The sequence below is a fragment of the Schistocerca nitens genome, unplaced genomic scaffold (genome assembly GCF_023898315.1).
Source record: "Schistocerca nitens isolate TAMUIC-IGC-003100 unplaced genomic scaffold, iqSchNite1.1 HiC_scaffold_376, whole genome shotgun sequence".
In the NCBI taxonomy this organism is placed as follows: domain Eukaryota; kingdom Metazoa; phylum Arthropoda; class Insecta; order Orthoptera; family Acrididae; genus Schistocerca; species Schistocerca nitens.
The window spans coordinates 677,705-700,977 of record NW_026045910.1 but is presented as its reverse complement, the minus strand read 5'-3'; the positions used below and the strand labels follow the sequence as shown (position 1 = coordinate 700,977).

The following is a 23,273-nucleotide window of genomic DNA, read 5'->3' as shown; positions in this document are numbered from 1 at the left end:
TGCTGCACATGCAACGCCTTGCCAAGTAGCTCTCTCGCCCATCTGTACCGTCACCCCTCTCTTTCCCCAACCCACTCTAGATTGCTATTCGTATTGACAGTATCATTCTGGTCAGAGCTGCCAGTGCACTGGCCATGTGTGCTTGTCTGTGTGAATGTGTGTGTTTTATTTACTGAAGAAGGTTGTGGACAGAAGATATAATATGTGTCTTTTTCATTGTGCCTGTGTGCAACTCGACAGCTAATCTTCATGGTGACTAGCAATCTATTCTTTTCCTAACATTGTTGTTTATAGATTTATGGAACATATGTTGCACTTGCATACTACAAGTTTTCTAGAGATATTACAGATAGTATGTAGGAATTAAGTGGTTTACACCAAGTGCTGATCACGTGAAATCCAGCTTTGTTTGTTCATTCAGGAGCTGCACAAACCAGCAGATAGAGCTCAGGTAGATGCTGTATTTTTTTACTTCCTGAAAGCCATCACCCAGTAAACAAATACTAAGAACACACAAGGCAAGACAGATGACTTCCTAGCAAACGGTATACAGTATGTCTTTCTTAATTGAGAGGCATCATCAGACATAACTGTCATAAAATTCCAGATGCTTCTGGCATTCCTCAAAGTGGGTTCACCATGCCACTGCTGTTAATGATTGTATATATATAAACTTGGTGGATATCTGTATTCTTACGAAGATGTTTGCAGACAAAGTAGTTACAACTGTTAGGGAATCACTACAAAATCTGGACCAACTTGCAGATGATTAGCAAACTGAGCAAAGACTGGCTGCTAATTATGAGTAAACAAATGTAAATAACACGGATAAACAGGCAACACTGATTACACAGCTTACAAGAAAGATTTTTACAAAACCCTCACTCAACCAATCCTTTTGTTTTGTACACCAGCCTGGACCCTAATCAAGTCAGACCAATAGAAGAGCTACAGAAGGTTTAAAGAACTGTACAATTCATCATGGATTTGTTTAATCAATGCAAGTGTCACAAATGTCTAGCAAAATGCCATGGGAGGCAGATAAGGAAGACTGTGCATGATAGAGAACCTTACACACAAAATTCAGTTTGCGTTTGTTCCAAAGCGAATCACGTAATAAATTACTTCCATCTACATAAATTTTCATAATGACAATGACACTTCCAAGTAACAATATTAATAATTATCATACTTTTATTTATATGATAATAAACACAACTTTTTTTTCACAGTTTACTTTTATTTTCCTCCCAGAATAATTTTTGTCATAAAATTCTAGCCTTTGCTTGCCCAAAATCTTACATTAAAATTCTTACATTTTAAAACAAAACTTTCTGTAGTTGTAGTAAATGTTATATGACAAACTTTATTGTATTATTACGAACTATGTAACAAAATCAGAACATTACATAACCAAGCATGAGGGGGGACAAAAAATACATCAAACAGCAAAGTTGTCAATATGTAAATAAATCTTATCAACACAAATAACAATATAAGCAGAACTTATATGTATTGTAGGATATTTGTTCTGATTTTAGGTATTACATCCCTATAATTACATAAAATCCAAACCAATTTAAACCAACAGAACATTTAACAGAAATTCATGCTGAAATGAACTATATATTTGCAAACAAAGTTGGTTAAATTCAGAATAGGAATCACTTCATAAATGTAAGACTCTAATATTAAAATCTGATACTCTAAATAACTTCCACTTCTCTCAAAATAAATTTCTGTCTTTGATAGAATTCCACACAGTCAATCGTCTTGCCATACTATCAAACTGTCACATAGTTCACTTCAAACGCAATACCTTGAAGATATTAAGGCATAGCACATATTTCAACTCCCTCCAGTTACAAATGAGATAATATGATTGATATAATACTAATGTGAAAAATAAGCTATTTCTAAAATGTAACTGCTTAAGCTAAGAATATGAAATGCACAAGACAAGGATTTTAAAAAAATATGTGCAAATATAAACCACTCTAACAATGTATATGCTCCCTCTGATGGCACCAGAAAAAGCAAAGCTTCTTTCAGATCTACTCTTTCAACATTTGTTACATATTCTTTCTATTTCAATAATCTCTTAAAATAATGCAAAAAATGTTCATGGCATTTATTGATACTCTATGTAATGAAGCACAACAGGAGAGTGCTATTTTCAACCAGGACAGAATAATGGTCTACTATATACACAATTGGCTACATCAACTTCCACAGTCCTAAAAGTCATATCTCTAAATGTGGCATTCAGTCAGTAAAATATGAACACTGCTATAAATTTCTTGCTCTACTTTGTGAATTTCTGACAGTTAAGGTTACAGAAGAATATAACATTCCCCATAAACTTCAGGTTACCACAAATTAATTCAACAGTTCAATAAAGAAACCACTGTTCAAAAGCTAAAAGCAATAATTTGTTTAAATTCATTTCATTCGGCATGTGCAAACAAATGAATATTTACATGATTCAAAAACATTTGAAACAAGATAATTTATGTAGTAACATGATGACAATGTTAACATTGTGCTGTCAGTTTTTAAGTTCCCATGAACTTAAAACATTTCTTCCAGTAATCAGGTTGATATCTGAGGTTGCTGTGAGTGTAAATCATGTAGGGTTTCACTATCTCCTGAAAACCTAGAAAGAAACAGTGGGCAATTATAGTTACAGTATATTTACAAATCTAAATATGCACTAAAATATTCTAATGAACAAAAACTCACACTAGCATCTCATTCCACATATACTTCTAGGAAAATTGATATTAGGCATTTCAATGCTCATAAATTATATAATATATAATGATATAATATATCTTAAACTTACGGAGGTCTTCAGTTCATTACTAAATTTTCCCCACAAGTTAATTTGTGTATTCATTTAATGACATTATACACTCCTGGAAATTGAAATAAGAACACCGTGAATTCATTGTCCCAGGAAGGGGAAACTTTATTGACACATTCCTGGGGTCAGATACATCACATGATCACACTGACAGAACCACAGGCACATAGACACAGGCAACAGAGCATGCACAATGTCGGCACTAGTACAGTGTATATCCACCTTTCGCAGCAATGCAGGCTGCTATTCTCCCATGGAGACGATCGTAGAGATGCTGGATGTAGTCCTGTGGAACGGCTTGCCATGCCATTTCCACCTGGCGCCTCAGTTGGACCAGCGTTCGTGCTGGACGTGCAGACCGCGTGAGACGACGCTTCATCCAGTCCCAAACATGCTCAATGGGGGACAGATCCGGAGATCTTGCTGGCCAGGGTAGTTGACTTACACCTTCTAGAGCACGTTGGGTGGCACGGGATACATGCGGACGTGCATTGTCCTGTTGGAACAGCAAGTTCCCTTGCCGGTCTAGGAATGGTAGAACGATGGGTTCGATGACAGTTTGGATGTACCGTGCACTATTCAGTGTCCCCTCGACGATCGCCAGTGGTGTACGGCCAGTGTAGGAGATCGCTCCCCACACCATGATGCCGGGTGTTGGCCCTGTGTGCCTCGGTCGTATGCAGTCCTGATTGTGGCGCTCACCTGCACGGCGCCAAACACGCATACGACCATCATTGGCACCAAGGCAGAAGCGACTCTCATCGCTGAAGACGACACGTCTCCATTCGTCCCTCCATTCACGACTGTCGCGACACCACTGGAGGCGGGCTGCACGATGTTGGGGCGTGAGCGGAAGACGGCCTAACGGTGTGCGGGACCGTAGCCCAGCTTCATGGAGACGGTTGCGAATGGTCCTCGCCGATACCCCAGGAGCAACAGTGTCCCTAATTTGCTGGGAAGTGGCGGTGCGGTCCCCTACGGCACTGCGTAGGATCCTACGGTCTTGGCGTGCATCCGTGCGTCGCTGCGGTCCGGTCCCAGGTCGACGGGCACGTGCACCTTCCGCCGACCACTGGCGACAACATCGATGTACTGTGGAGACCTCACGCCCCACGTGTTGAGCAATTCGGCGGTACGTCCACCCGGCCTCCCGCATGCCCACTATACGCCCTCGCTCAAAGTCCGTCAACTGCACATACGGTTCACGTCCACGCTGTCGCGGCATGCTACCAGTGTTAAAGACTGCGATGGAGCTCCGTATGCCACGGCAAACTGGCTGACACTGACGGCGGCGGTGCACAAATGCTGCGCAGCTAGCGCCATTCGACGGCCAACACCGCGGTTCCTGGTGTGTCCGCTGTGCCGTGCGTGTGATCATTGCTTGTACAGCCCTCTCGCAGTGTCCGGAGCAAGTATGGTGGGTCTGACACACCGGTGTCAATGTGTTCTTTTTTCCATTTCCAGGAGTGTACATTTGACTCTTCTCTCATTTTGCAATTTAGCTTATGCATACTCATTTATGATCAACAGCCAGCAGATTCTGCCATACTGAAGGAACATTCATCAATCAAAGTGGCAGGATTTTAATGGTTCACACTAGCAAAGGCAAATGCTGACACAGCATAGAGCTGAAGGAAGGAACCAGTAGCGAATATTTTCAGCAAAGCAACTAGACAGCGTGCGTCAATACTTAAGATAGAGAGAACTATACAGATACGGCTTTTCCAATGAGCTAATCTAATAAACAACGCCAGACATCCAGGCACAGTGTGTCCACTACCCATTCTTAGAACTGTCTTTTACTGCACTCATGATACGCACATTACTAACAAGCACTATAATAATAATAAAAGCTGTGAGAATTCGATTATGACTACTGCTGCAAAAACGGACAACAAAATAACTGTATGCAGATTCAGCATGGTAAAAATTGGTAAGAGGGAGAAAAGTGTTAACAAGAATAGCTGTTTGCATATATAAAATTTAAAAACTCACTTCTGCATTTTATAAAAAAAAACTAGGAGATGGTGTTCATCACCACTTTTACTACATGGCCCAGATGAAGTTTGGCTACAACAGAATTCTATAAATAATTACAAGAGGTATACTACAAAAACATACAAAATGAGGAAAAGTGTGATATTTTGGAGCCAATGATTCCTCCTCACAGTGGAGCTGAAGGAAAATGTAGAGGGATGGAATAAACCTCAAGTCAGGGTAAACTTACTGGACAGGAAAGGGAAAGGCTTACTGTTGGTACCCACACCAGATGAGATTTGAAAACCAGATAACTTAAATGCAGAAGATATGGTAATAAGCAAGATGGGAGTTCACTGTAAAAATACTGCGAAAGTTTCATAAGAGCAGAGAACTAAGGGCATAATACATGTTAGACAGGAGAGGGGAAAGGGAAAATTTGTTCACAAAGTTCTAAATTTGGCACAGAAACAGCTGGACTCTCAAGTAGCAGCACTGTAGTGGTTATAACAACCCAGCTCCAATAGAGGGGAGATATGGGCAAAAAGTCCCTGGCACATAGGCTGCCCTGCACAGCAGGCATGTTGTGCAGGAACAGTAGAGGCCTGCAAAATCAACCTGCTTTGCAGGGCAGCCTACATGACAGGCACAACAAAAATTTTTCTGGGCCCTGTTAGACTGCCCTGCATGACTGGTGTTTTATGTTGCAGTGGTACTGGCCAAGCTTTATGGATCTGCTTTGCATGGCAGCCTGTATGTCAGGGGCAAATAAATGATTTTCAAACCCCTGATGTGCAGCCTGCATCACACGCATATTGTGGGAGTAGTGTCGGCCTATTTTATTGAATTGTACAGCAGAGCTTACATGTGCCAATGAGCATGGCTGGGGACATGTTAAGATGGATACAGCAGGGGATGGAAAGAGAGGGAGGGAGGCAGACATGGAAACGGAGAAGATGAGGCAGAGGTGGAAGGAGCGAGGGGGAGGAATATATGGTCAGAGAGGGGATGGAGGAAATGGAGAACGAGGGGGGAGGAGGAGATGAAGAGGCAAAGAGTGGAGATGAGGAAATGAAAAGCAGGAGGATGAGATGGACACAGAGAGGGGAGAAGGTAGTGTGTTCAATGTACGTGTATAATGCATGTGCGGGTGAAGCCTGGCGGGTGAAGCCAAGGGGAAAAGGCCATTAAGCACTAAAAGATAAAAGGAAGTGAAGGAAAGGAATAGTTAATGAATGGAAATGCCAAGACCACAGAAATTACCATAAAATTTAGGCAGGTGCCGAAAACCAAGCAAAGACCACAAAGCCAGTTCTCATGTGCTAAGTTCCAAGAAACTTATGTTGGGGAGAATCCAGATAGCATGTGTAGGTGCCTGTTTCACCATATATTTAACATGAAAGAATTGTCTTGGTTTCCACTATCAATGTGGCCTAAATTTATTTTAAATCCTGTATTCTCAGTTTTTCCTTTCATTATCTGTTCCTTTTATCCTCTATTTTTTATGAATATTTTCTGACTTTTCTCATCCACCTCTCCCACCTGGCCTCTTTCTCAGGATATTTTTCAGTAATCTCTGTCTTGCTTATTACCTGTTCTTACACATTTAAGTTATCCAGTTTTCAAATCTTGTCCAGTGCAGATACCAACAATCTGTCTTTTCCTCTAATCCCGCTCGATAAGTAACCCCATGTCCACAGATCGGGGTGAATTTCCCACAACTATTTCCATTTCTTAAACCTCACCAGTCCTTTTCCTCCTTCATCCAACTTCGTTTCCCTTCATCCCTCTGCTGCCAGTTCCAAAATTAGCACATTTCCTCGTGTGTGTTTTTTTTCCCCCCCCTGCTGCCGCTTGATGCCCAGACGTTTGTATTTGTTCATATTATATTTCCAAACACTGACTACTTTTGTAGATAAACAGTGACACTGATAAAACTATATGAATGAGAGAGTAAGCTGTCGTGCCAAATGAATTCCAGCACAAACCGGTCAGATCACTCTGTTGAATAATAAAAGCAACATACTTACCAGTATAGATGAGTATCTTATTGCATTTTACACCTGTTAGTGATTAAGAAGACAAAGAGTGGCACAATGTAAAATAATTATTGCACACAGATAGGCTAGTGCTAAGTCCCAGAAATGAATTATTAATAGATTGAAAGGTTACGGTGAACAATTAAATGAAATGCCCCACGAGAGCAAAATATTCTATTCTATACAACAAAGAACATGAAACTGAGTAAGAAATCATCAACAACAACCCAAAAGCTTACACGAGAAATTTGGAACCAGACACTATATCAGAACATCAAGACCCCTCTAGAAGTCATGAAACAGACAAGAGTTATTTTGCATGTTAATATAATGTTGGTGCTATAATGGTTCTTTCACTTCAAAAAAGCTACAGATGTTTAATCCCTTGTAAAGGCCACAAAAGAAAATTGTGTGGGACTTACTATCAAGAGCACAATTTCTTCATGCACTAAACTAAAAATAGCAACACAATAGAAACCAATTCTGTGAACAGTCCATTCACTAATTTTCTTCGTTAATTAAATTTACACAAGTCTTAATTACAAAAATACATGTTATTCTTCAGTTTTTCCCTGAGTATTTGTTGACAAATCAAACCACAAGCCCTGTGCAAGGCTTATTCACCTGGCTAACATGCAGCTGAGTGGTGGAGCGGTTTCAGGTCTGGAGAAAAGACTTAACTTTGCTCCCACCCCTAGTTCATACTAGTCACAGACATCATCAGCAAAGCTGAACAGGTTACAGTACAACTACGGCCTAAAGCAGTTGAAGTACATCGAGAAACTTGTGCTCTGATGAGAACTAAGGTTACAAAGTCAAACATTACCATCAGAGAAAGGGCAGCCATTCCGGACCAGAGTGTGCCCTGAGATTGTTATCTTAATGCTGAAAAAGGCACTACTACTGTTACACTCTCCAACAAGGACTGTACTAAGATGATGCAGAGCCTGTTAGATGGCAACTCCTACAGGAAGATCAATGCTGACCTTGCCAAGAAGGTGGAGAATGAGACCGGACTGACGAGTTACATGAGGATGTCAAAAGAAATCATTAACAACGGACTGTGTGTCTGCCCCAGGAACTGGAAGATCTCAGAACTATACTACAGAAAAACAGCTATGCAAAATGGCCTATTGAGCACACTCTTCATGCCACCACTACAGTACAACCTGTGGAGATCGAAGAAGTCATGGGGGAAGAGGTAACCACAGCCATTATACTGCATAACAACATAGCACACTAGCGGAAAAAGTCAGGTGCATACTGAAAAAGCACCAAGGAAGAATTGTCTTTTGCCTGTTCAATAAAACACCAGCATAATTGGGGAGCATCAAAAATGAGCTCAGTCTGCAAAAGGCCACAGTATATCAGATTCCACACCACTGTATGCACCATTGAAGACTGATGCTGATAACACCAGTGACATACTGGACCAATGTATCTCAACAAGTCAGCAGTCTCAGAGCATTGTATATCAGAGAATCATGCACTAGAATAAGAAGGTACTAGGATTTTAGCAGACTTCAAAACACTTGGGTAGTGCTATAGAGAGTCCATCAAAATTTACACCAGGGACAATCTTATATACTATGACTGTGGTTATAAACTCTGCGCACCCTTGGGAACTCAGTTCGTCAGCACCCCTAACGATGATGACAAGTCCGATAGGCCAAATATTGTGCCCATTTGCACTATCAACCGGCAGTACACCCTGGACTGGGGGTGGAACCATTTAGAAGTAAAGGAGATCACTCACCAAATAGTACAGACATTGAGCCATCGACAGGCACACACAAAAGAATGAAAACTTGCTCTTTTTCGGATAAATCCTTTAACAAGCCGGAGAACGCGTGCAGAGGGTTAGCAGAGGTCGAGGCCAGAACTATTACAGGAATGAAGGGGGTATTACAAGGATAACTCCATCTGCATACTTAAAAAAGTTGTTGCTGAGTGGAAGGATCAGTTGGAAGGAAGGAGGGAAAGTTGGGTTTAACATGCCATCGACATCAAGGTCATTAGATGGATTGTGGCAACAATGGGGAAGAAAATCAGCCGTTCCCTTTCACTGGGACCATCTCGGCCTGTGCCTAGATTAATTTACAGAAATTACGGAAAACCTAAATCAGGATGGTCAACCAAGGATCTCAACAACCGTCCTCCCGAATGCAATCCAATGTGTTAGGCACAGGTCGTGAAGTAGTGATTTATCTCTAATGTCCTGCTCAACACATCTGCATGTCACATTCCTATTCTGTATACCTGCTGCCTACCTGACAACACCCTCATCTTAGACCACTCGGTGTGTGTGTGTGTGTGTGTGTGTGTGTGTGTGTGTGTGTGTGTGTGGGCGCGCGCGTGGGGGGGAAGAGTAGTTGCATATGCGTGCTTTAGCTCATTAAAGGATTTTTCATAAGCTAGCATGTTTTGATTCTGTCGTGTGCCTGTCAAGAGCTTAATGCTTCTACTTTTCAGTGAAGTGGCCCACTTTACTTCTACATTATCCAGATTCCACCAAAAACTTTCCATAAAAAGGATGTCTGCCATGCCTTGCTTTTAAATGCAAATTTCACATCACTGAAGGCACAGTTGTCCAAAACCAAACCTCCCACTGTGGCATATGAATTATTTTTTTGTGGGATTTATCACAAAATGTATTGAATTAACTTTTTATGGGACCTCAGGATCACCTACAATTGGCTCAATACAACACATTTAACTTTCTGCGTATTATCTGTGACAGACGGAACTAACGGATCCCTTTGGGTTACAAAGTAAGGTAGGAGCACACAATGCAATCATGACCCTCCTATGACTTACTTTAGAAGATGGTTAAAGGAAGACAAATCTATGTTTACATAGTGAGAGGAAGTTTTTGTAACACAGGGAGGGAAATGTTATATACAACCTGTATAGATACCAGACTGCAGTTAAGAGTCTATGGATATGAAAGGGAAGCAGTAACTGAAAAGGTAGTGAGACAGGACAATGACCTATAACCTCTGTTATTCAGTCTGTACATTGAGCAAGCAATTAAGGAAGCCAAGGACATATTTAAAAAGAGAATCTTTGAGGTCTGCCAGTGTTACAGTAATTGGAAATGGCAAAAGACTCTGAAGTGCATTTTTTGAAAATAGATTACAAAACTAACATTGAGAAACATAAAAGAGTAATGTAAAGTAGTCTAGTTAAAGCAGTCGAGGCTGATGGAATTACTGTAGGTTTCAAAATGAGGCACTGAAAGCAATTGACCGAGTTCTGAAATTTGGGAAGCAAACAGCTATACTAGAGAAGATATAAATGCAGACTGACAATAGCTACAAAATAATATTTCAAAAACAGAAATCTGTTAGCATTTAATATAAAATGATCCTGGTTCATAAATAAGATGTCAATTTGGTAAAGAAAGAAAGTGTAGGGGGTAAAATGGCACAAAGATATCAATGTTTGAATAAAGTAAGCGGGCTGAAATCGACTTCGGTTGCATCAGTTATGCAGAGGTTCAGCGGCTTGCATAGGACTGACTAGCTCAGAGAGAGAAATTATTAATAGTGGAATGTAACTTCTTAGCACCAGCCATTCTGCAAGAAACATTTAAAATTATTCAACCAACACTGGAAATCAACTGCATTCTGGATCAGACTCCTAAGAACATTGAATAAATAAAATACGCACTATTCATTCTCACTGCCAACAGAATGGAATTCCATGTCAATGGAATGAAGATAATACATTCACTGAAAAAATATTTTGAGATTGACACTGACAGTCCTGCGAGTCTTGTGCTCAATCTGGAATTTTTCTTAGCCACACAAACCTTGCTGTCTGAGTATTTCATCACTACCCTACCACAACCTGATTCTGTTGTTAAAACAAATTTTTTAAATACTCAACTGTTTGATGCTTACTACCACAATATGAACAGAAATTTTGTGAAAATAACAGAAAATGGCTTAAATAAAACTGAAATCTGCAAAAAATAATACCAAAATTTATCATTACATAAAGATATTTGTCACCGGTTTTGTATCTAAATGGACTGAAGACATTAGATTGCAAATTTACAAGAAAGGCTATAACAGCCTCGGTCTATCTGACATAATAATAAATAATGAATAAGAAACAAGTGTCAAATTACTGAAACAGGTTGATACTACCATCAAGTCCATAATTTTCAAAGTTGCTTTGTTATTTGGTGAGAAATTGAAGTTTTATTAAACAGAATGAACAGGTCCTTTGAATAGGTTTGTGGAATTTATTTATTATTTTTCGAAATGAGAAGAGCTCCATAGAACCTTCTCTCTTTATGTAACAAAAAGACAGATATAAACATCAAAATGAGTAACATCAGGTAATTACACTTACGCTATATGGTTAATTTTACAGCAAACATAAAACAAGAATCAGATCGAAGCACCTGCTATCATCAGCACTATTCAACACATAGAAGACGAAGTCATAAAAGATGGCATACAGAGATGAGGCAACTTGACAATTTGCAACAGTAACTTAAGAATAATGTTTGTAGGTGATTAGAAGATAAGATAGTATCTAAATCAAATCATGTGAGCAACAAATTTAATTTACAAATATCTACAGAGAAAGGCCTTCAATATGAAAATCCAATAAGACCAAAAATTGTTATCAAAAAAGAATTGAATAAGTTTAAAAATTTACACACTTGACCTTAAAAACAAGAGAAAAGTAGCAAGCTGTCTCACTAATTTAAATACAATAATTTAAGTAATTACAAGCTTCATCCAAGCAATAAATTATTAGTTTATCAGTAAGTAAGAATACTGTCATTACTCAACCTCACAGAGTAATTCAAAATAACATTACTGCTCTACGACAGAGGCAACGATGCACTAACCTAAATGGACAAGCCTAACTGTCTCTTTGTCATGCAAGCTACGTGGTTAGTACTATTCCTACATTTCCTAACTTTGCACTTTTCACTGATCTAATGTTTTACGATGGTCCTGACTGTTGCACAGCAGTTTTACACAAAAAGTGATGGAACTGTATTGTAACAGGACCGCTGTTATTGTCTATAAACATAAATGATCTGGGAGACAGGATAAGTATCAGCCTGCTGATAATGCTGTGGTGTAAGAGAAGGTGTCATCGCCGAGTGACTGTAGGAAGATACAACATTTATTAAATATCCGGGCGTGACGTTGCAAACCAGTATGAAATGCAATGAAAATGTCAATCAAATAGTCAACTTTGGTTAAAGAGGAGAATTTTAGGAAAGTGGTTCATCTGTAAAGGAGATTGTATTTAGCACACTAAAGTGCGCATCATTTACGACGGCGGCCGAGTTTAGGTTCGTTCTGCGCATCTGATGTCACAAAACACAGTCAGCCAATGAACAGAGAACGAAGTTTCCAGAGCTCGACTGCAGTACAGAGCACGGACGAGTGTCTTCAGTTTTAGAAACGTTCAGTCATAAATAAAGTAATTGAACAAAAGCAATGTCTTGATAGCAGACTTTCTATAAAAGAAAGTTTGGAAAAAGCATTCTTTATACCAACTGCTTCTTCATATTCTATTAACTAATTAATAACCAATAAGTCTCCTAATTCAGGCGATAGCAAGGAAATTCATTCTCACTAACCGCTTTTTCGCAAAAAAGAACAGCGGTAATTATTTATTTCCTATTGTACTTCGACGAAACTTGAGTAATTCATAGTCATACCAACAGTGTCGGTATTTTGCGTGACTCATTAAAATTCTCTAGGAATCTGGTTGAACGATGAGATGCGTTAGCGTAATGGTTAAGGTGTTGGGCTACTAAGCTAAAGGTTCTGAGTTCAAATCTTGTTCGGTGCCTAATATTTTTTTTTACTTGAAAACAATATCGAAGTCTTATTTCATGAATTTTATTCGTTTGAATGTAATTTTTTGAAATTTCTAGTGGCAACTACAATCGACCGTACAGAAAGTATGCGCTGTGGGCTTTTACTACTGCAAACTCTTCAAAATTTTGTGGAATGGTTTGCTACATTTAATGCTGCACAATAACTGCGTTGAACATCGAAACAAAATTAAGTCATTTATGGGGGGGAAGGTATCAGTCAAGAAGATGTGTAAAAAATAAAATTTTTGGGCCAAATAGTTTTTGTGAAATCGAATGATAAGTGTGTCAAAGCAGTCTGAACACCATGTGTCTGCACATGTGAGCAGTGCAGTGACGACAAAATCGCGCAAAGCGCAGAATGCGGGGAGCACGTCTCTTCATAAACTGCGCGCTCCCCCCTAAACGTAAGTTTGCGAACTATACTATACTATGGCGCTGCTTCTCTTGGCACGTGCAACTGGCAACGCAGGAATCTCCCGCGTCTGGGCAGGCATGCGCGAGCCGCCAAGATAAAAGTATTGAACTACAGTGTGATGTATTGCTGATTAGTGTTTGAGTGTTTGGCATACAAATCAGGCTGGATTAAAGGATGACGACAAAGCAATTTAGGAGCAGGCTTTTTGATTTGCTACCAGTAAATTTGAACAACACACAAGTAATATGGAGTTGCTCCCAGAACTCAAATGGGAATCCATGGAGGGAAGGTGACATTCTTTTGAGTAGAACTAATATTGGGTTTAAACTTTTCTTGCAATATTTTAAACATAGTTATATAACATTTAACTTAGAGGGAGGGAGTGAAGGGGGGGGGGGAATTAATGTGGATGCATGGTATCGTCGCAATATAAATTATTAAGATCTTCTTGCGCTTCAATCCGCATCGGTTGGTTACTATCTCACAAGCTTTCAAGCGAGTTCTCCTCGGAAACTGTCAAGTGGTAAATGAGTGCTGTACCCTCCGTGTTATATAGCCATGTTGCTGACTGTGACATCACTGGTGCCCTCTTCCTTGCCAGCTATCAGGAATGCTTCAACCTCATCTGTCATTAGGAGGATGAAGGGATTTTGGGAGGCATCATAAAAGAAGTGGTACAAATAAAAATATTTGAAAACATCATCAATGAGGATGGCAGTTTGTAGCTCACCACGACAGACAAGGGACATAAACATTACCACAGTTGGCAAGGAAGACAGCATCAGTGACGTCACAGCCAGCAGTTCTGCTATATAACAGTGAGACAACAGCGACACGGCAGTCTTTTACCACTTGAGAATGACTGAGGAGAACTCAGTTGAAAGTTCGTGGGAAGTTAACCACCTGACTCAGCTGGAAGTCCTGGAAAATTTTATTAATTCATATCACTGCAAGACCACACATTCATACATTACATACCTCTACATAGAGGAAACATGGTGCAGCATTAAATGCCTGGGGAAACTGTGTGCTAAGAAGGGTACCTGTTAAGCTCTCTAACCTTCCTGCTATGCTGCCAAGATGAGAAAAACTATTCCAAGATTTGTCATGCTGCGTCATCACATGAACACTTTGGCAGCCAGAAGAATCTATCATCATGCCAACTCTGCCCTGCTGTGGGGAAGCTTACATTTCACTAGGAGGCAGCTGGATTAAAATGGTTGTGAGCTAATTCAAATGGTCACAAGCTACTGGCTGTCCACCCTCGGAACTAGATTAGGAGTGGATCAATGTGGCTACCATAGCACAACAGGTGTCATCAAAGAAACAGAATGAGAAATTCATCAGGTTCTCTCAACAGCAACACGGTGCAGAACGAAAATCTACTGAACGAACTGTATCAATACGCGAAGACATATTGACACGGGTGCCATTTCAGCACTTAAGAACAGTCTTAACTTTGCACCAGCACCTCTGAGTACCCCAAGTGATACAGGTTGTGGGGTTGAGAAGCAATCGACAAGATGCCTGGTTTGTCTATTTTGTTTTACGGCACAAAAATAACTTAGAGTCATAATGCATCCAATTAGAACTGTAGAACACGAAGACAACCAATATGTAACCTAGGTTAAATGATTTCCTCATGGCGAGAGGACCGAGAAGAGGTCGTTCAAGTGGCTGGGAGAAGCTTAATAACCCGGAGCTTTTTTCTGTGAAGGGAGGACTGGTAGTAACGTCAAAGTGACACCACCTGCTGCAGACGACAACACAGAGATCATCGGAGGGAAAGTAAGAACTAATGGGCTGAGGTACAAAGACTGCAGCCTGTGCAGCAGTGTCAGCGGCCTCATTTCCTGTCAGATCGACGTGACCGTAAACCCACATAAACATCACAGTGGCTCCATCATGAACAAGTGACATCTTTCCTGGACCCATTTCACTAGGGGCTGGATGGTGTACAACACACAGGGGCTTTGAAGGGCACAGAGAGTCTGAACAGACGAGGCAATTGAAAAGCCTGCATTGTCAGAGGTACAGTGTGGCTTGATACGGGGCAAAGAGCTCTGCTGTAAATGCTGAGCAGTATTCCGAAAGGTGATACTGAAAAACATCTGTGCCAGTACAGAGGCACACCAACACCAAGGTCAGTTCGGGAGCCATCAGTGTACACAAAAGGTACTATCGCGAAGTTCCATGCAAAGGTTGTAAAACTGGAGGCGATAAAGCGAGGCCTGGAGCAGTGTCCTTAGGAAGCAAATAAAGGCCAAGGTGAACACAGGCCACTGCACAAAGCCAAGGTGGTGATGGGTTTACACCAACTGAGTAAGCTGCAGGCAGTGTGAAGTTAAGCTGCATGAGCAAGAGCCAAACGTGAACTCCAGTAGGTAAGAGAGAAGAGGGACGAGTCCCATACTGGCGATCAAAGGAGTCATCGAAGGAGGCAGCATAGGATGGGTTGCCAGGCATGGCAAACAAATGGCATGCATATCTGCCGACGAGAAAGTCATGGCGGGAGGACAGTGGTAGTTCAGCAGCTTCTGCACACAGACTCTCAACCAGGCTAGTGTAAAATGTGCCAGTGGCCAAACAGAATGCCACGATGGTGGATAGTATTGAGACAGCGTAAGAGGGATGGACATGCATATGCAAAACGAAACACGAAGTCTAGTTTCAAACGGACAAGGTAACCAGTATGAACAGAGGAGAGTGGCTCAATCTGCTCCCCACTGAGGACATGTAGGCCACTGAGGGACTGTGTACAGTGGGCTGCCAGGTGAGCCACTCCTGAATACCATGCTCAATGAGACAGGTTGAGGAGAAGTGCAATAGATGGCAAAATCATCACGGAAACCCCACTTGTAGAGAGTACAGAGGATAACAATCCTCCAGCAGGTGTCGTGGGCTTTCTCCAAATCAATGAATACGGCCACAGTCTAGGATTTCCACAGAAAACAACTCATGATGTGTGGACAAAGTGACGAGATGGTCAACTGCAGAATGCCGCCGCGCTCGAAATCCACACTGTGCAGTGGTTTGTAAACTGTGAGACTCAAGCCGTCATACCAGCCAGGCATGAACCATACATTCCATGACCTTGCAAAAACAGCTGGTGAGATAAATGGGGTGGTAGCTATAAGGAAGGAATTTGTCCTTACCGGACTTAGGTATGGGTATGACAGTGGCTTCACGCCAATGTCTGGAAACGTGTCATCTGCCCAGGTGCGCTTGTGCGTATGAAGAAGAAGAGTGCTTGCCCGCAATAGAAAGATGCTGCAACATCAGAATGTTAACATCGTCTGGCCCTGGGGTGGGGTATCATGATGAACTGAGAGGACCATCTAAAGCCCTCATGGTAAAAGCGCAGTGTAGCACTCACGATTCTGAGAAGAGAAGGGTATCACCCGAGCTTCCTCCACTCGTTTCCGATGGAGGAAGGCAGGGCGATAGTGGGAGGAGCTAGAAATCTTCACAAAATAGCGGCCCAAAGTGTTGGAGATGGCAATAGAGTCCACAATGTCATTGTATGCTGCTGTTAGGCTGGAAATTGGGGAATGGATATTGGTCCCAGAGACCCATCGGAGGTTGGCCCACACGACAGAAGAGGGACTGGAATTGTTGAAAGAACCAGTGAACGAAATCCAGTTAGCATTTTTGCTATCCCAAAGAGCATGCCGACACTGTGCATGTAACTGTTTTTAACAAATGCAGTTTGCCTTCATAGGATGACAGTTAAAAATGCAGGGAGCACGTCTCCAGGCGCAAATTGCGTCGCAGTACATCTCAGTCCACCAAGGGACTCGGACACAGTGTGCTAAAGAGGAAGTATCAGGAATGGAACATTCTGAAGTGGTAAGGATAATGTTTGTAAGATATTCTACCTGGTCTCACAACTGGAGAAATAATGTTCATCAAAGGTCGCCAGGGAGGAATAAAGCCTCCAGTTGGCTTTAGTAAGCTACCATTCGGATGTGCTCGTAGGTGGGGGCACACGTCAGCAAACAGATAATATACAAGAAATGGTCACTCGAATAGGTGCCAGAGAGGATGGACCACTCAAGACAATGGGCAAGCTGGGCAGTGCAGAGAGAGAGGTCCAAATGGGAATAGGTGTGTGTGGAGTCCGAAGGGAACAGGGGCGCTCCTATGTTAAGCAGAGGAGATTAAATTGATTGAGATCAGCCAAGAGGGCACCTCTCTGACAGGTTCTGGGAGAACTCCCAAGGGGATGGTGCGCATTAAAGACGCAGAGCAGTAGAAAGGGGTAAATTAGCTGCCAAATAAGCTGGAGGAAGTCTGCCGTGGTGACAACAAATGGCAGAGTGATGTAAACGGTGCAAAGGGAAACGGTGAAGTGAGGAAGGAAAAGGCGAACATCATCAACAGCTTGAAGGCGGGTAGTCAGGGAGATGGGTTGACTATGGACGTCATCCTGTGCAAGCAGCACGACTGTCCCATGAGAATGCCACCTGCAGGGGGAAGGTCAAAATGGACCGGGAATAAATGTGAGAGCTCAAAGTGGTTGTGAGGACACAGTTTTGCTTCCTCAAGGCAGAGAACAAGTGGATGCTGTGATTCTAAGAGCAGCTGTAAATAATCTTTGTTGGATCAAAGACCGTGAACATTCCATTGGAGGAGAGCATGAGGAGGCTGCAAAGTGCCAGCCTTCGAAGACTCGCTGCCATACAGCACAGAGGCAGCAGCAACCTGCTCCATGAGGTCTACAGAAGCATCGGCTTGTCGGCCTGTGAGTCCAAGGCAGAAAAATGGTTGGTGGGCACCGGTGACACGGAGGTCGGCCAGGCAAGGGTATCACACGGCGACACTGTTGAAGAGGATCTTCAAGTCGGTGAAGGAGAAGACCGTTTGCCTTTGAATCCTTGATAGAAAGACTCATGTTGGTACACGAAGGATGTAGGAAGTCTTCATGGGAGTGTTCCTTTGTCCTTTCCGACCTGTCGGTTGTGTAGCTGGTGACTTCACCCCGTGAGGCAGAGGTTTGGTGGCATTTTGCGCAGCTGGAGGAGAGGACAGAGATGCTACTATGCCACTGGGCGATTTCACAACCATGGTACAAAATTTGAGATCGCATGTCTGCATGGCCATGTCCTTTGTGGAGAACAGTACTGTAGGTAACAGATGGTAGAACACAGATTTTCCAACTAGCCAACAACTTGCAAATGACCAGGTAGGCACTTTTTCCTTCACCAAGATCTCCTGGACAGCCTGCTCATTAAATACATGGGACAATCATGGGAGGAAGTGGCTTGGTCACCATTGCAGTTGATGCAACGGGGACAAGGAGATGGGCATTTGCCCTTCCGTACCACAGGTTACACAAGATTCTTGAGTGTGGTTGTAACAATGGCACTTGTAGCAGTGCATCACGTTCGGAATATATGGTCTGACAGTGACAACTTCATAACTTGCTTTGATCTTTGGTGCAAGAATCACTATATCAAAAGTGTATGTGTGTGTATGCATCTACTTTTTTTGTAACCTGATGGACTGCAATGACACCTTCATCAGAGAGGTACATTTGGATTTCTGCCTTTGTCAGGCCATCGAGCAACCTAGTGTAAATAATACCACGGGAAGAATTCAGCATTCGATGGGCCTCGACGCGAGCAGGATAGCCATGGAGGAGCGAATCTGCAAGCAGTTGTTGTGCTTGAGAATCAGAAGTTGTCTCCAAAAGCAAAGTGTCATTGCATAAATGAGAGCAGGATTTCACAGGGTCAGCAATTGCAGTAGCAAAAGACTGTCCATCTTCAGTACATGAAACCACAAGAAACCTTGGTGCAGCTCTAAGGGTTTTTGAATTGTTAGCCTCATTCCGTTTCATAACCACTGACTGTGAAGATGATTGGCTCATGGTGAGAAAATCCCCCATGCTTGCCAGCATCCCTGGTGGCACTCCTTCCAACTGGAGGCCACTTTCAGAAGAGGGTGTAACCACCTTAGGTATCCGTTCACACCTCAGGTCACACCACCCGAACACCTGACGGAGGGACCAATCAGCAATTAGGAGAGGTAGGAGCTCAGGCAATCACCCCTCCCTGGGCCTGGCCAGTACCGTGTATTCTGATATTGACAATTGAAAATGCAGAATACATTTTCCAAAACAGCCGGGACATGGTCCCCAAGGGAGGGAAAAAAGACCAGCAACAAGACAAACGTGCAACATGGAACAGAAAAGATGCTGTAAAGGCTGGGGCCTCATGGTAAAGATATCTAGCGAGAGTGCACATAACATTCGTCATGAAACGTTTCCAATTATTTCAAAATCTAAACCACCATCATCTACCTTGACTACGGCTAAATGCTATGGACTTCACGCTATCCACAACAATCTCCTCATCATGGTTCTGACAGTAGACAAGGGCAGCACATGTGTCAATCTGAATAAAGCTGACAGCAACGCTAAATTTCAGTTGATTCTCAAGGAGGATACCTTCCAGAAACTGCCACGGGATGTGACAACAGACATCAGAGCACCTGAAACATTCATAATTGGAAGAGGCCTTTATTAAGAATCTCCTTCCTCAGGCATTTTTATCTTTGAGAATGTCAGAGGAGAGCTCGGTTGAAAGTTCATGATATTTTAACCATTTCACACAGCTAGAAGCCTGAAAATATTTTATTATGCTCTATGGGCTACCGAAGTCCACAAAATAGCTGCTTCTCTTCAACCCACTGAGACAACTCGGCCACAGAGCATACAGCAAGCCTACACACATGGATCCGTTCATCACCTCTTATCACGGGCTATTTCTGGTGAGAAAAGTAGGAATAAAACCACTAAAGAAGAGAACAAGAAACTTGTGTTTTTTCTTTCTGTGGCACAGTCTCAGGAAAAGATTATCTGGCTCGTGAAAACAACACCCCATCCGTGTTCAGTCCCCAGGAAAAAGCATCAACTCCTGAGGTCTGTGAAGGATGATCTAGGATTTAGAACTGGAATAAACAAAATAAAATGTCAGTGTGGCTGCTGCTACGTCAAACATCACACACTGCGGAGCAACGATGTGCTTACGCCAATGCTAGACTGAAAAATCAGCTGTGGCAGAACATGCTAAAAAAGAAATTGACACCGAATTCTTTCCAACAAAAGATTTGTTATTATAAGGATGAAGGGATTTCATGATAGCACCATAAAAGTAGTAGCAGAAATAAAAATATCAGAAAACACCATGAACAAGGATGGCAGTTCGCAACTTAGCAGTAAGGAACAGGGCACCAGCGATGTCACACCCACCAGCGCAGATATGAAACAGTGAGGCCACGGCAATACAGCAGTCATTTACCTTTGAGAATGTCAGAGGAGAGCTCGGTTGAAAGTTCATGATATTTTAACCATTTCACACAGCTAGAAGCCTGAAAATATTTTATTAGCATTAATGTGGGACCGTAATGACTGATGAAGTACAATTACTCCTTTTAGGAAGCATGCAAAAAATTTATAGATCGTCGCTGATATCTCAGCTCTTTTCTCTCCTAAATTATTTCTTAATTTTGGCTAAACAAGCCTGTAGGTGGAGAAGATTCTCTAAATGGATGCAGTGCTGGCTGGGCAAGAAATGAGGCTTTTCACAAAATTAACAAACCAACATACAAAATTAATAAACGAAGTTGGTAAGTTCCATTGTGTTAACTGGTTTCAGCTCCATCATCTTCCACCATTTGTTTGGATGGAATTGTGTTACAAATGCATCACACACAGTGCAGGAAAATAATCAGAATCAGCAACCCCAAAAGACGTAAGAGTCAAATCCACTCTGGATGCATCTCTATGAGCAGCCAGTTTTCTGCACTGTCTGCTTGTTCATCAGTTAACCTGCTCCCTCTATATCTTGGATCTAACATACTAGCAAGGCAGCGAAAGGATCCTAGTTCTTGTTCCTTTCACTGTTTTATTAACTTCTTATAGCACCCTAGAGTAAATGACATTCCACCAGAACTACTGAAATCCTTGGAAGAGCCAACCGTGAAAAAAATATTCCACCTGGTGTGTAATATGTACAAGACAGGTATAATACCCTCAGAATTCAAGAACAATATTAATTCCAATGCCAAAGAAAGCAGGTGCTAACAGGTGTGAATATTAATGAACTATCAGTTTAATAAGTTATAGTTGCAAAATAATGATATGAATTCTCGGTTGGTTGGTTTAAAAGAGGGGGGAAGGGACGAAACTACGAGGTCATCGGTCCCTTGTTCCTAATAAAAACATGCCACAAGTGTGAGAATAAAACGAATGAGAAATATAAAACACAAAACGGAAAGAAAGGAAAAACCACAAGAACAAAGGAAAGGCAACGAACACTAAAAGGAACTAAAGAGGACAAGAAAAACAACAAGAGACGCTAGAAACAGAAGTGAGTAAAACAAGATAGCATGTTACAGTGGCTGGCCGACCACGAGAATAACAAGGAAAAGCCAGCCACTCTGCAACACACTAAAACTTCCACCCTAAAAGCAATAGGGTGGAGGACACAGAGGGACAAAAGACATGCACTAAAACCCACATAAAAGTACAAAACCCACTCTCGAGGATAAAACATAAAACTAAAGCTGCTGCTGAGGCATCATTGCCCAACACCGAAGGTAGGGAGCTGGGAAAGTTAAAAAGTCCACAGAAGGGTGGCTAAGAGTGGGCAGTCCAGCAAGAGGTGGACAACTGTCATTTGGAAGCCACAGCGAAACAGAGGTGGGTCCTCGCGATGGAGTAGGTAACCATGCGTTAGCCATGTATGGCCAATGCGGAGCCAGCAGGTGACAACTGCTTCCTTGCGAGGGTCATGCATGTAAGACTTCCACACATTAATGACACGTAGTTTGTTGTGGATATTGTTATGCCACTCCTTCTCCCAAAGCCGGAAAACCCTGCAGCATAAGACAGAATGCAGGTCAGCTTCGGAGATGCCCATCTCAGAAGCAGTTTCCGCATTGCCTGTTTGGCCAGCCTGTCGGCAGGTTCGTTGCCTGGGGTTCCCATGTGTCCTGCGGACCACACACACAACACTGAACGATGGGAGCATTCCACGGAATAGATGGACTCCTGGATGGACACTACCAGGGGATGGCGAGGGTAGCACTGCTCAATAGCTTGTAGGCTGCTCAATGAGTCAGTACAAAGGAGAAATGACACGCAAGGGCATGAGCGGATATGCTCAAGAGCACGACATATGACCACCAGCTATACAGTGAAAACACTGCAGCCATCTGGTAAGGAGTGCTGTTCAATACATCCTCCATGAACATATGCAAAGCCTACGTGACCATCAGCCATTGAGCCGTCGGTGTAAACCATGTCAGAGCCCCAGGACACATCAAGAATAGAGAGGAAGTGACAGTGGAGAGCAGCACGTTAATGGAGTCCTTAGGGAAATGGAAAAGGTCCAGACGAAGCTGCAGCCGAAGCGTATGTGAATGGACCACAAGTAGTAGAGGTGATAATGGGATGGACTCCAGTTCAGAGAGAAGGGACCACACACAAACCACAATCGTTAACCCCAACCTGGGCTGCCAATGCGGGAGATGGACTGCTGTGGGTGAGAAAAGGAGACGGTAATTCAGATGCTCAAGAGAGCTATGAATATGTGCAGTGTAACTGGCAAGCAGTTGTGCACGTCTGATCTGCAATGGAGGGACCCAACCTCCACCAGTACTCTGGTCACAAGACTCGTCCTTAAAGCTCCTGTCGCTAGTCAAACCCTGTAGTGGTGCACAGGGTCAAGTAAATGCAATGCTGAGGGCACTGCCGAATCATAAACCACAACCCCATAGTCAATTCGGGATCGGACAAGGGCTCTGTAGAGCTGCTGCAGCGTACAGTGATCTGCACCCCAATTGGTGTTGGTCAGGCAACTGAGGGCACTAAGGTGCTGCCAGCACTTCCACTCAAGCTGACAAAGGTGAGGAATCCAAGTTAATCCAAAGTCGAATATCAGTCTTAAGAATCGAAATGCCTCCACTACAGTGAGTGTAAAATCATGATCTGGGTCCGGAAGAATGGTACAACGCCGACAAAAGTGCATGACACACAACTTTGCGGCTGAAAACTGTAAGCCGTGGGCTAGAGCCCATGACTGTGCCTTGTGGATGGCTCCCTGTAGG

The 23,273-nt window shown here is 42.4% G+C and overlaps 1 protein-coding gene across 1 annotated transcript in view; it reads right to left on the bottom strand.

The window, feature by feature from the left end:
• Window positions 1–1,239: 1,239 nt before the first annotated feature.
• The window catches only part of LOC126229615 (inactive selenide, water dikinase-like protein), a 72,165-nt gene continuing 50,131 nt past the window's right edge, over window positions 1,240–23,273 (bottom strand). The window contains exon 2 of the mRNA XM_049942357.1: window positions 1,240–2,656. The gene's annotated coding sequence lies outside the window, so the exon portion shown is untranslated. The remainder of the gene's footprint in view (window positions 2,657–23,273) is intronic.